The following is a 9,421-nucleotide window of genomic DNA, read 5'->3' as shown; positions in this document are numbered from 1 at the left end:
GCACAGGTCATTTGTTGATCTGGATTTGGTTGATATTATTGGCATGGTTGGATCTGTTCTACATGGTTCTCCTTTCCTCCTGGGATCAGCAGAGTAGCCCAGCTGTATTCTTCTAGGTCTTGTCAGAAGCAAGGAAGATAAGTGAAGACATAGAAAACCTCTTGAGACCTATGATCAGAATTGGCCTGTTACCACTTCTGCCCCCATCTTTTGAATAAAGAAAGTCATACAGTTGTACTTAAAACCAGAGTGATAAAATATTTACTTATCCACTCATTGGGGAAACTGAGAAAGAAATCAAGTTGAAGTGCCTGGATACGACAAAGAATAAAGAGTGGGATCTGTACCTTCTTAGGTTCCTTCCTTAGGAACCTGGGAATCCAGAGACCTAAAGAATAGATAACATTTATCCAGACAAAAGGGGATGCATAGGATCATCAGTGGGCACATTTTAGACAGAAGAAATGGCAATTTGTTAGTTTTAAAGATCTGACATGTTTGAAGAACAGAAAGAAGATCAGTGAGGATGGGGTAGAACATTTTGTTGGAAATAGAAAAGAAGGATAGAGATAACCATGTCTACCATTATCTGACTTTTGTGTATCTTTAAAGTTCTTCAGAGTAACTGAGAAAAGTTAATATTGTAGTCATTATTTACTAGTTATCTTTGACCCCCTAGATTTGAGGAACAGTGTCCTTATACCAGTTTGCAATTTCCTAGGCAAAAAAGTATGTACCTTCCTCAATATTTTGATTAGAGCTTTACATTGTCAAATATATTCCCATTCCCCTGAGCTCTCTGATTAATGCCTTTGCACAATGCCACTTTGACCCTTAGTAATTAGTGCAAATATTTTGAGTTGAGCATATTAATTCTTCTTGCAAGAAAAGCATTTTTTGAGAATCATCATAAATCATTAAAAAATTAATGGTTAGTGAGAGAAGAGAACATTTTCCAGAAAATGCTGGCAGTGATCTCATTATGGGCTGCCGCAATAGATGTTGGAAACAGCTTCTGACCTGCTTACACCTTTGACCTATTCAAAGCAAATAAATATCTTTCTTCTTCTGTCATGATTCAGGGTATTGGATTTCTTATTTTAAGAAAGTATCATGATAGAGCTAGAAGAGCCAAATTTCATCCTCAAACTCTGCTTCTGACTGCTGGGGTGACCTTGGACAGCTTATCTATTCCCACTCAAACTTTCATATTTTTGTACAGAAATTGAGGTGAGGAGTGGTTAATGATCTCAGAATCTTTCTTTCAGAATCTTTCCAATTCTAAATACTCTGATCTTAGGCAGAGGCTCTGAAGATCAGGGTAATTTCATGAGTGATGATTTGTAGTTTACAGTTCCAGACACTACCCAAACAACCCTTGGATATGTGAAGTCAAGGGAGTGGGGAAGATCCATTATAAAGGAAGCAGGTAGAAGATAAGGACATTTAGAGAGGCATGTAGGCACTAAATTAATTTTTATGAGTTATGCTATCTGCCAACAGGCATTAGTGAAAATGACCATGGTTGTTTGATCACTTGCGTGGCAGAATAATAGCTTTATTATAAAATCATGTTGAGCTAGAAGTACCCCAAGGATCCTGAGGTTCTTATTTATTTTAGTTATTTATTAAATCTTTCTGTATACACACATGTGCCTATACTCAAGACTTGTATCTAGACAATTTTATTAGAATATTTTCATCAGTTCTTTGTTTAATGGAGCACATGGCTTCTACCCACAAGCACATTTATGGGCCAAAATGGACAGGGGTGGGTCCTTACCCAGGAGTCAAATTTGATTCCAGAATTTAAATTTACCAACTTCCTTGGTTTCCTGGACAGCAGCTGTATTGGAGAGTCTCTGAGCTCAGTATTTGATGTTTCTGTAATTGCTGTTTACTTACTGTCTCTCAGGTGTAAGAGTTTTCTCAGAATGCGCTGAGAAGGGAAGCCGAACTCCCATCTCAGTGGCCTTTCCAGAACTCTCTAGCACACCAACGCAGACAGCTACAACTCAAATAGTTAGGATTTCCCAGAGCAACACCAGCACTCTATCCTAGAGATAAATCTCCAGCATTCTAAAGGTATCCTAGCACTTTAAAAGCCAAGATAGTTATTTCCCAGGGAAGGGTTTGGCTGTGGTGATTAGAGAAATAAATCTGCACTTCATTTTTAGCCCAGTGGCCCATTACAGCTCGCTTCAGAGTCTAAACTCCCAAGAATAACGAGAGTCATTTTATGGGAACGAGAGATTATAAATCACTGACTTTGTCAGCTCCGTGTTTTCCTCCAGCGTTCTTTACTCCGAGAGCTATGCAGAGAGAAGCCCCAGAGATGACCCTAGGAGAGGGCTCACCTGTTCTTTGTTTGCTTTCAAATGAACCCTCAGGTTTGCCTTGGCTGCATCACAGTCCCAAATAGAGAGATGCTCGAGAAAATGTTCATTTTTAGTACAGATATAGATGAAGATGTCTTTTTCTTTTCTTTTTTTAATTTTTATTACTGAAACATCATAGGTATAGTTGTAGACCTACAACTGTAAGCACAACAAATTTTTGTGCTTGGCTTTAAGTTATACAATGATCGAGTATCCATCCCTCCACCAGTGCCCATTCTCCACCACCACTGATCCCAGTATTCCTCCCCCTGGCCATCCCACCCTGCCTCTGTGGTAGGGCATTCCCTTTTGTTCTCTCTCTCCTTTTGGGTGTTGTAGTTTGCAAAAGAGGCATTGAGTGGCTATCATGTTTGGTCTATAATCTACTTTCAGCATGTATTAGATGAAGATGTCTTACATCTTGTTTATACCTATTCTTACAAGAAAGAGCACTGTCTTGCCATGCAGGTCTCATGCAAACAGGGGACTGACAAAAATCTATGGAGGATCTGTAGAACTCCAGACAAGAAGAGTGTGGCCAGGGTTCTGTTCATGAGATACCACTCAGAGTGGCCATTCAAACCATTCAGAATGAGTAGTGTAACCATCTGGGTCTGTGGTCTTCACACTGGATGTGTGAGATAAGAAAATAATTTAATTATTCCAATTTGAGAGGGAGCCACACCTGGTGGTGCTCAGGGTTTACTCTGGTTCTGAAATTAGGGATCACTCCTGGTGAGCCTCAGGGGACCATATGGGGTGCCAGGGAGCAAACTTAGGCTAGCCACGAGCCTAAGCAAGCACCCTGAGCACTGTACTATCACTTCGGCCCTCTATTTCAATTTTGGTCTGCTTTTGGTATCAATTAAATATACTCAGTGATTTAGGATAGTCCTATAAATGTATAGTTTTTTTCTATGGTGTATGATATATATGTATATATGTATGTATAAATCTGTAAGGTACAGAATTAGGAAAACGTTGAAACTAACTTAAAATTTAAAGACTATTCAGTGAGAAATAACACATTTTGCTCTTAATACTATTACTTGCTTTAGCCATTTATTTTTTATTTCTTTATACTGAGTATATATTTACCACCAAAGCAAGTGAAAAATTCTAAGGGATAGAAAGAAGGGATAAGGAATGCCAGGAAATAACTCACATGCCTTGCATGTGTGAGATCCTGGGTTTGAAAGAGATAAAGGGAAAAGAGAGAGAATAACTAAATAAAAAGAAATGAAAAAAGAACTAAGGAATAAGGAACAGAAGTGGAACAGAGGCCAAGAGAGTGGGAGGACAGGACAAGAGATGATTGAGGGTCTCTTGGGGATGATGCCCCATAGGGCTGCGGCATCTAAGGTCCCTTATAGTCCTGAGTCTTAGCATCCCGGGGCTGTATCTCCTCCCACCAGTGCTCACTGCATGTAGGTGCTGAAGGCGTGTGACATTACTCACAGAGTAGGAGTTTTATACTCTTTATGGACAGAATTAAGTTTCAAACTACCATTAGCTTCTGAAATAATCAAGAGCTGGCTGTATAAAGTAAGGCTAGGATAGTAATTATTAATGAATAATCATTCAACAAGGCAGATGCTAAAGTGATAAACACATCAATTAGACTGGTTTAACAACACTTCACAGGCACATTCATCAACCTGGACTATTATCCCCACTTTTCCTTCCTGCTCCATTGTATTGGTCCAAGTGTTAAGTTGGATTAGATGCCAAGGTCTCTCTTTTCTTGGACTGACTAAAATACAAATGAAGTAAGAATTTTTCCTATCTCATTTTGTCTTAGCATATCGAGCATAATGAGTTGAAGTTATTATTATCACTTTTTTGGTTCTCTATTCTGCTGTTGATTTACATACTAAACACATCATTCTGGGTGTTGAGAAGTGAATTAGCATTCTTTGGTGGTTACCAATAGGAGGCAGATGTTAGATCACTCATTTTAAAGATTTGACTGGTGCTGAAATGAACATGTATTAATATGGCAAGAATAGGGGATAAGTGTATTATACCATTGGGACGGTGTGACAATTCATTTATCACCATTTATGAACTATGGGTGCATATACTGTCACAAATTAAGATGGATGTATTATCTCTTGAGGTCCCCTGACACACAGAAGTAATGTGTGTGGGCATATGTGATTTTAATATATATTAACTTGCAAATAACTCTGTGATGCACACAAGCCCCTGCATGTGACAGGAGGGGATGCTTATTAGTCGATACACGGCATAGACTGAAGAGACCCAGCAGGAATTAGATGCTGACTGATCAAGGCAAAGCTCATCAACCTGTTACCTTCATTTTTCTTTTTCAAACATTGTCAAGGATTTCTATTCAGACAAGGAAACAAAATCAACATAGTAGTTAAGGTAAGACAAAGTTTAGTAACCCAAGAAGCCAGTGTTGTGATTCTAAACCTAGCACAATCCACTTCCTTATTTTGCCTATTGTAACTGTGTTCAAAGATGATATTGAGTAAGAACAGTAAGAGAGTTGTTTTCTTTATTCCAACTGTGCTGTCCCTGATCTATTAGAAAGCTTGATCTTTGAGCCAATAGAAATTGCTTGCTTTTCTGCTTGCCTCCCTCCTTGCTTGCTTGGTTTATTATACTATCCAGGTGCACAACATTATAATTTGGCATCTGTATTTAAGCCCAATATGGATATTTACTTTGGAATTCTCACGCAGAATTAATTCTTGAGATAGAATTCTACAGAGACTAGTTGCTTGGTCGTACCCATTCTTGACACTTGAGTAAGGCCTGTACCATTTATTTATTTATTTAGCTTTTTGGGTCACACCCGGCAATGCACAGGGGTTACTCCTGGCTCATGCACCCAGAAATTACTCCTGGCAGTGCTTGGGGGACCATATGGAATGCTGGGAATCGAACCCGGTTTGGCCCTGTGCAAGGCAAATGCCCTACCCGCTGTGCTATCACTCCAACCCCAGGCCTGCACCATTTAATAAGGTCTCTACAGTGTAATGTCTGCATTGGTTTTTGGAAAGATTCTGAAACTGTCCTCCCGTTGTTCATCGATTTGCTCGAGCAGGCACCAGTAATGTTTCGCAACAAATGGTGAGACTTGTTACTGTGTTTTTGGCATATTGAATACGTCACGGGTAGCTTGCCATGCTCTGCCCAGTGGGCGGGATACTCTCGGTAGCTTGCCAGGCTCTCCAAGAGGGATGAAAGAATCGAATCTGGGTTGGATGCATTCAAGACAAATGCCCTACCCTCTGTGCTATCACTCCAGTCCCAGGCCAGTACCATTTAGATAAGGTTTCTTTAGTGTAATGTATCCATTGGTTTTGGGAAAGATTCTGGAACTTGGAATTTTAAGAAAAAGAAAAAAGACTTATTAAAGATGGCTACACTGTACTTTCATTGGCATATTTGCCCCCGATCTAATGTAGGTATATATTATTATAAGAGTTATTAATTTATCAGGGATTAAAGGATTGGAGTGGATCCTTTGTGTGTGGGCACTAATCCTGGCACATCATGGTTACCTTATCATTGCTGGGTCAGTTACTATTCCCCATCAAATGAGCAATCTGCTTATCAAAAATATAGCTTCTCATAATTTAAATATAAATGAGCACTGTATTTTAGGTCCACTGGTGTTTGACCCATTCATCTCACGTAAATCACAGTAACTTTGTGAGGAAGCTAAAAATCATCATTTCTATTTTATGGCTGAAAGTTTATAGAGATGCATTCATTTGGCCAAAGTATCACATCAGAATCAGTAGAAGGTCTCTTGCTCCAGAATAGAGGTCATTAAAAATTATTGCTTTTGGGAGGGGGAGTTTTTATTTATTTGTTTAGCACTGTAGCACCGTCCTTAGCACTGTCATCCCAGTGTTCATCGATTTGCTTGAGCGGGCATCAGTAACGTCTCCCTTATGAGACTTGTTGCTACTGTTTTGGGCATATCGAATACGCAACGGGGAGCTTGACAGGCTCTGCTGTGAAGGCCTGATACTCTCGGTAGCTTGCTGGGCTCTCCAGCAAGGGATGGAGGAATTAAAGCTGGGTTGGCCTCATGCAAGGAAAATGCCCTACCTGCTGTGCTATCACTCCAGCCCTTTATTGATTTATTTGTTTTAGCACAACATCAGATTTTATTGAAAGGGGACTTTTTCCTGTCAAAAGAAACATTCAGAAGGGATAGAAATTAGGCTGGCTTTCCAATGAATCTTTTATGCATTTTAATAAATGTTAAGAAGGGGAACTCTTATTCAAGACTTTTCCATGAAATGGTTGGAGTTTTCTAAGAATTGGAGTATGTTGTAAAATTAATCGAATCACCATGAGATGCAAAGTTACAAAGCTGTTCATGATTGAGTTTCAGATGTAGTGTTCGACCACCCATCTTTTCATCAGTGTCCACTTCCCTCCCACAGTGTCCTCAGTTTCTGTTCTACCACTCCAGCCTGCCTCAATGGTAGACACTTTTTCATTTTTCTAGGTACTGTGGTTTGAAATACTGTTACTGAAAGGCTCTTATGCATATCACTTTACCTCCTTTTAGCACCCGTTCTTGTCCAGAGTGATCACTTCCTTCTATCATTATAGTGGTCCCTTCTCTGACCTAATTGTCCTCCATCCATTATGGCAAGCTTTCTACTAAGGACCAGTCCTTCTGGCTCTTGTTTCTACTGTCTTTGGGTATTTTTCTCCTACTGTGTTTCTTTATATCTTGCAAATGAGTATGATCATTCTATGTCTGTCTCTCTCCTTCTGACTCATTTCACTCAGCATGCTACACTCCATGTCTATCCATATATCAGCGAATTTCATGATTTCAATTTTCCTAATAGCTGTGTAGTATTCCATGGTGTATTGTAACTTCTTTATCCACTCATCTGTTCTTGGGCACTTGGATCATTTCCAGATTTTGGTTACTGTGAATAGTGCTGCAATGAGCATAGGAGTGCAGATGCCTTTTCTGTATTGTGTTTTCGGGCCATTAGGGTATATTCCCAGGGGCTGAATTGATGGGTCATATGAAAGTTCAATTCCTAGGTTTTAAGGAATATCCATATTCTCAAAAAAAGCTGGACCAGTCAATATTCCCACAAGCAGTGAATAAGGGTCCCTTTTCCACCACATCCACACCAACACTGGTTGTTCTTTGTGATGAGTGCCTCTCTTTTTGGTGTGAGGTGATAACTCATTGTTGTTTTGATTTGCATTTCCCAGATGATCAGTGATATAGAACATTTTTTCATCTGTGTTTTGGTCATTTGTATTTTTTCTTTGAGGAAGTTTCTGTTCATCTTTCTCTCTCTATTTTTTGATGGCATTGGATGTTTTTTTTTCTGAAAAGTCCTACCAGTACTTTATATATCTTGACTATTAACCGTTTGAAGGTTGAGTGGTAGGATAGTAAGTTCTCCCAGTCTGTGGGCTATATTTGTATTCTACTCTTGGTTTCTTTTGAAGTGCAGAAGCTTCATAATTTAATATAGTCCCATATATTTATTTTTTCCAATGCTTGGTCAGTTGTGTTTCTTTAAAGATGCCTCTGGTTTCCTGACACCATGCACAAAAGTCAAATATCAGACCTGAATCCATAAGTTACTTAGAGAGAAACATAGGCAGGACAGAGGTTATTCTAATAGTCATCTATGTCCTCATCACTAGGGGACCATTGATAATCCTAGGTTTATATAACTAAGCAATAGTCCTGGCTCTAGTCGGATATGAATTATCTTCTAATATATATGAAGTCTGCATTGCTTAGCAGATTTCTTTCTTCAACCACTCTGTAATCTCACCTCGATCTAATTTTTGTTTGTAAACTTTTCTAACATGGAGTTTTGGAATTTCAACAAGTTTGTTAGTTGATAATTTTTTGGATGGTGCTTAATACCTGTGGAATCTCTGAGGGATCCACATATACTTCTCATGGGATCTTTTCTGTCTGGGTGTTTCTTTGTGGAAGGGACTTTTCATACATTTTTTCTAGGCTCTGTCTGTTCCCATCTACAATTTTAACTGACAGAGACTTTCTCATTCTAGCAAATGTCTTTCTCCCCTAGAATAGCCAGAGTGTAGCGTAAGGTCATTCTTGTTTAATTGCTTAGACCAACTTCATGTAGATTTTTACTTATATCATTACTGTTTTATGTTTCCGTACTTATTTAGTCAGATGCTTGCCTTTAAGGAATAATTGAACATTTGTTTATAATATTATATAGAATTCAGGCATTTAACCTTTAAAATAAACTTATATATTACATTATGTTCATCACAAAAAGTACAGATTTATTCTTCAGTAGGCAATAAAGTCATTTTGCCGTTTTGTACTTCACTTCCTCTTCCCTTCTGGTAATTACTATTTTGTTAAAACCAGCTTAGATTATACGGAGTTTGTTTTTATTTCATTTGTTCCTTAGCTTTGTTTCTTTATCTTTTGCATAGATTGTCTTTGCCTGACTTATTTTATTAAGCAGAACATCCTCTACATTCATCTATGTTGTGGTAAATGAAAGTGCTTCATTTTTATAGTTTCTAATTGTATATGTATTTCACATCTTTATTCAGTCACATGTCAATGGCACTTAGGTTGTTTCCAACTTTTAGATCTCTTCAATAATGTGATAAACATGAGGGTGCATGCAGATTTTCAAATTTGTTTTTATGTTCTTTAGGTAAAAAATAGCATTATATTGAATAAGAGTCGTAAAAAAATAACATCATATTGAATAAGAGTTGTAATGTTGGAGACTATTTTTCAAACAGAAAAATAGAATCTTACCTGATCTGGTTTAAAATATCTGAAAAATAAGACTTTCCCAAGTCTGAACTGTATGGTTATACAAGTAGAAGAGGAAGGGGCACTCGACTCAGAATGGATCTCATTTCCATTCCTTGTTGTAAGACTTGTTCACTCTGCATTGTTGCTTGAACTATATAATGTTCATGTACTGTATTTTTCCCCTTTGTGAATGAAGTGAATTCCTGCTTGGATTCCTTCCTTCAGAGTGTGGCAAAGTATATCTAGACAC

Source organism: Sorex fumeus, unplaced genomic scaffold (genome assembly GCF_029834395.1).
Source record: "Sorex fumeus unplaced genomic scaffold, SorFum_2.1 ptg000003l, whole genome shotgun sequence".
Classification (NCBI taxonomy): Eukaryota; Metazoa; Chordata; class Mammalia; order Eulipotyphla; family Soricidae; genus Sorex; species Sorex fumeus.
This window is presented reverse-complemented; position numbering follows the sequence as displayed.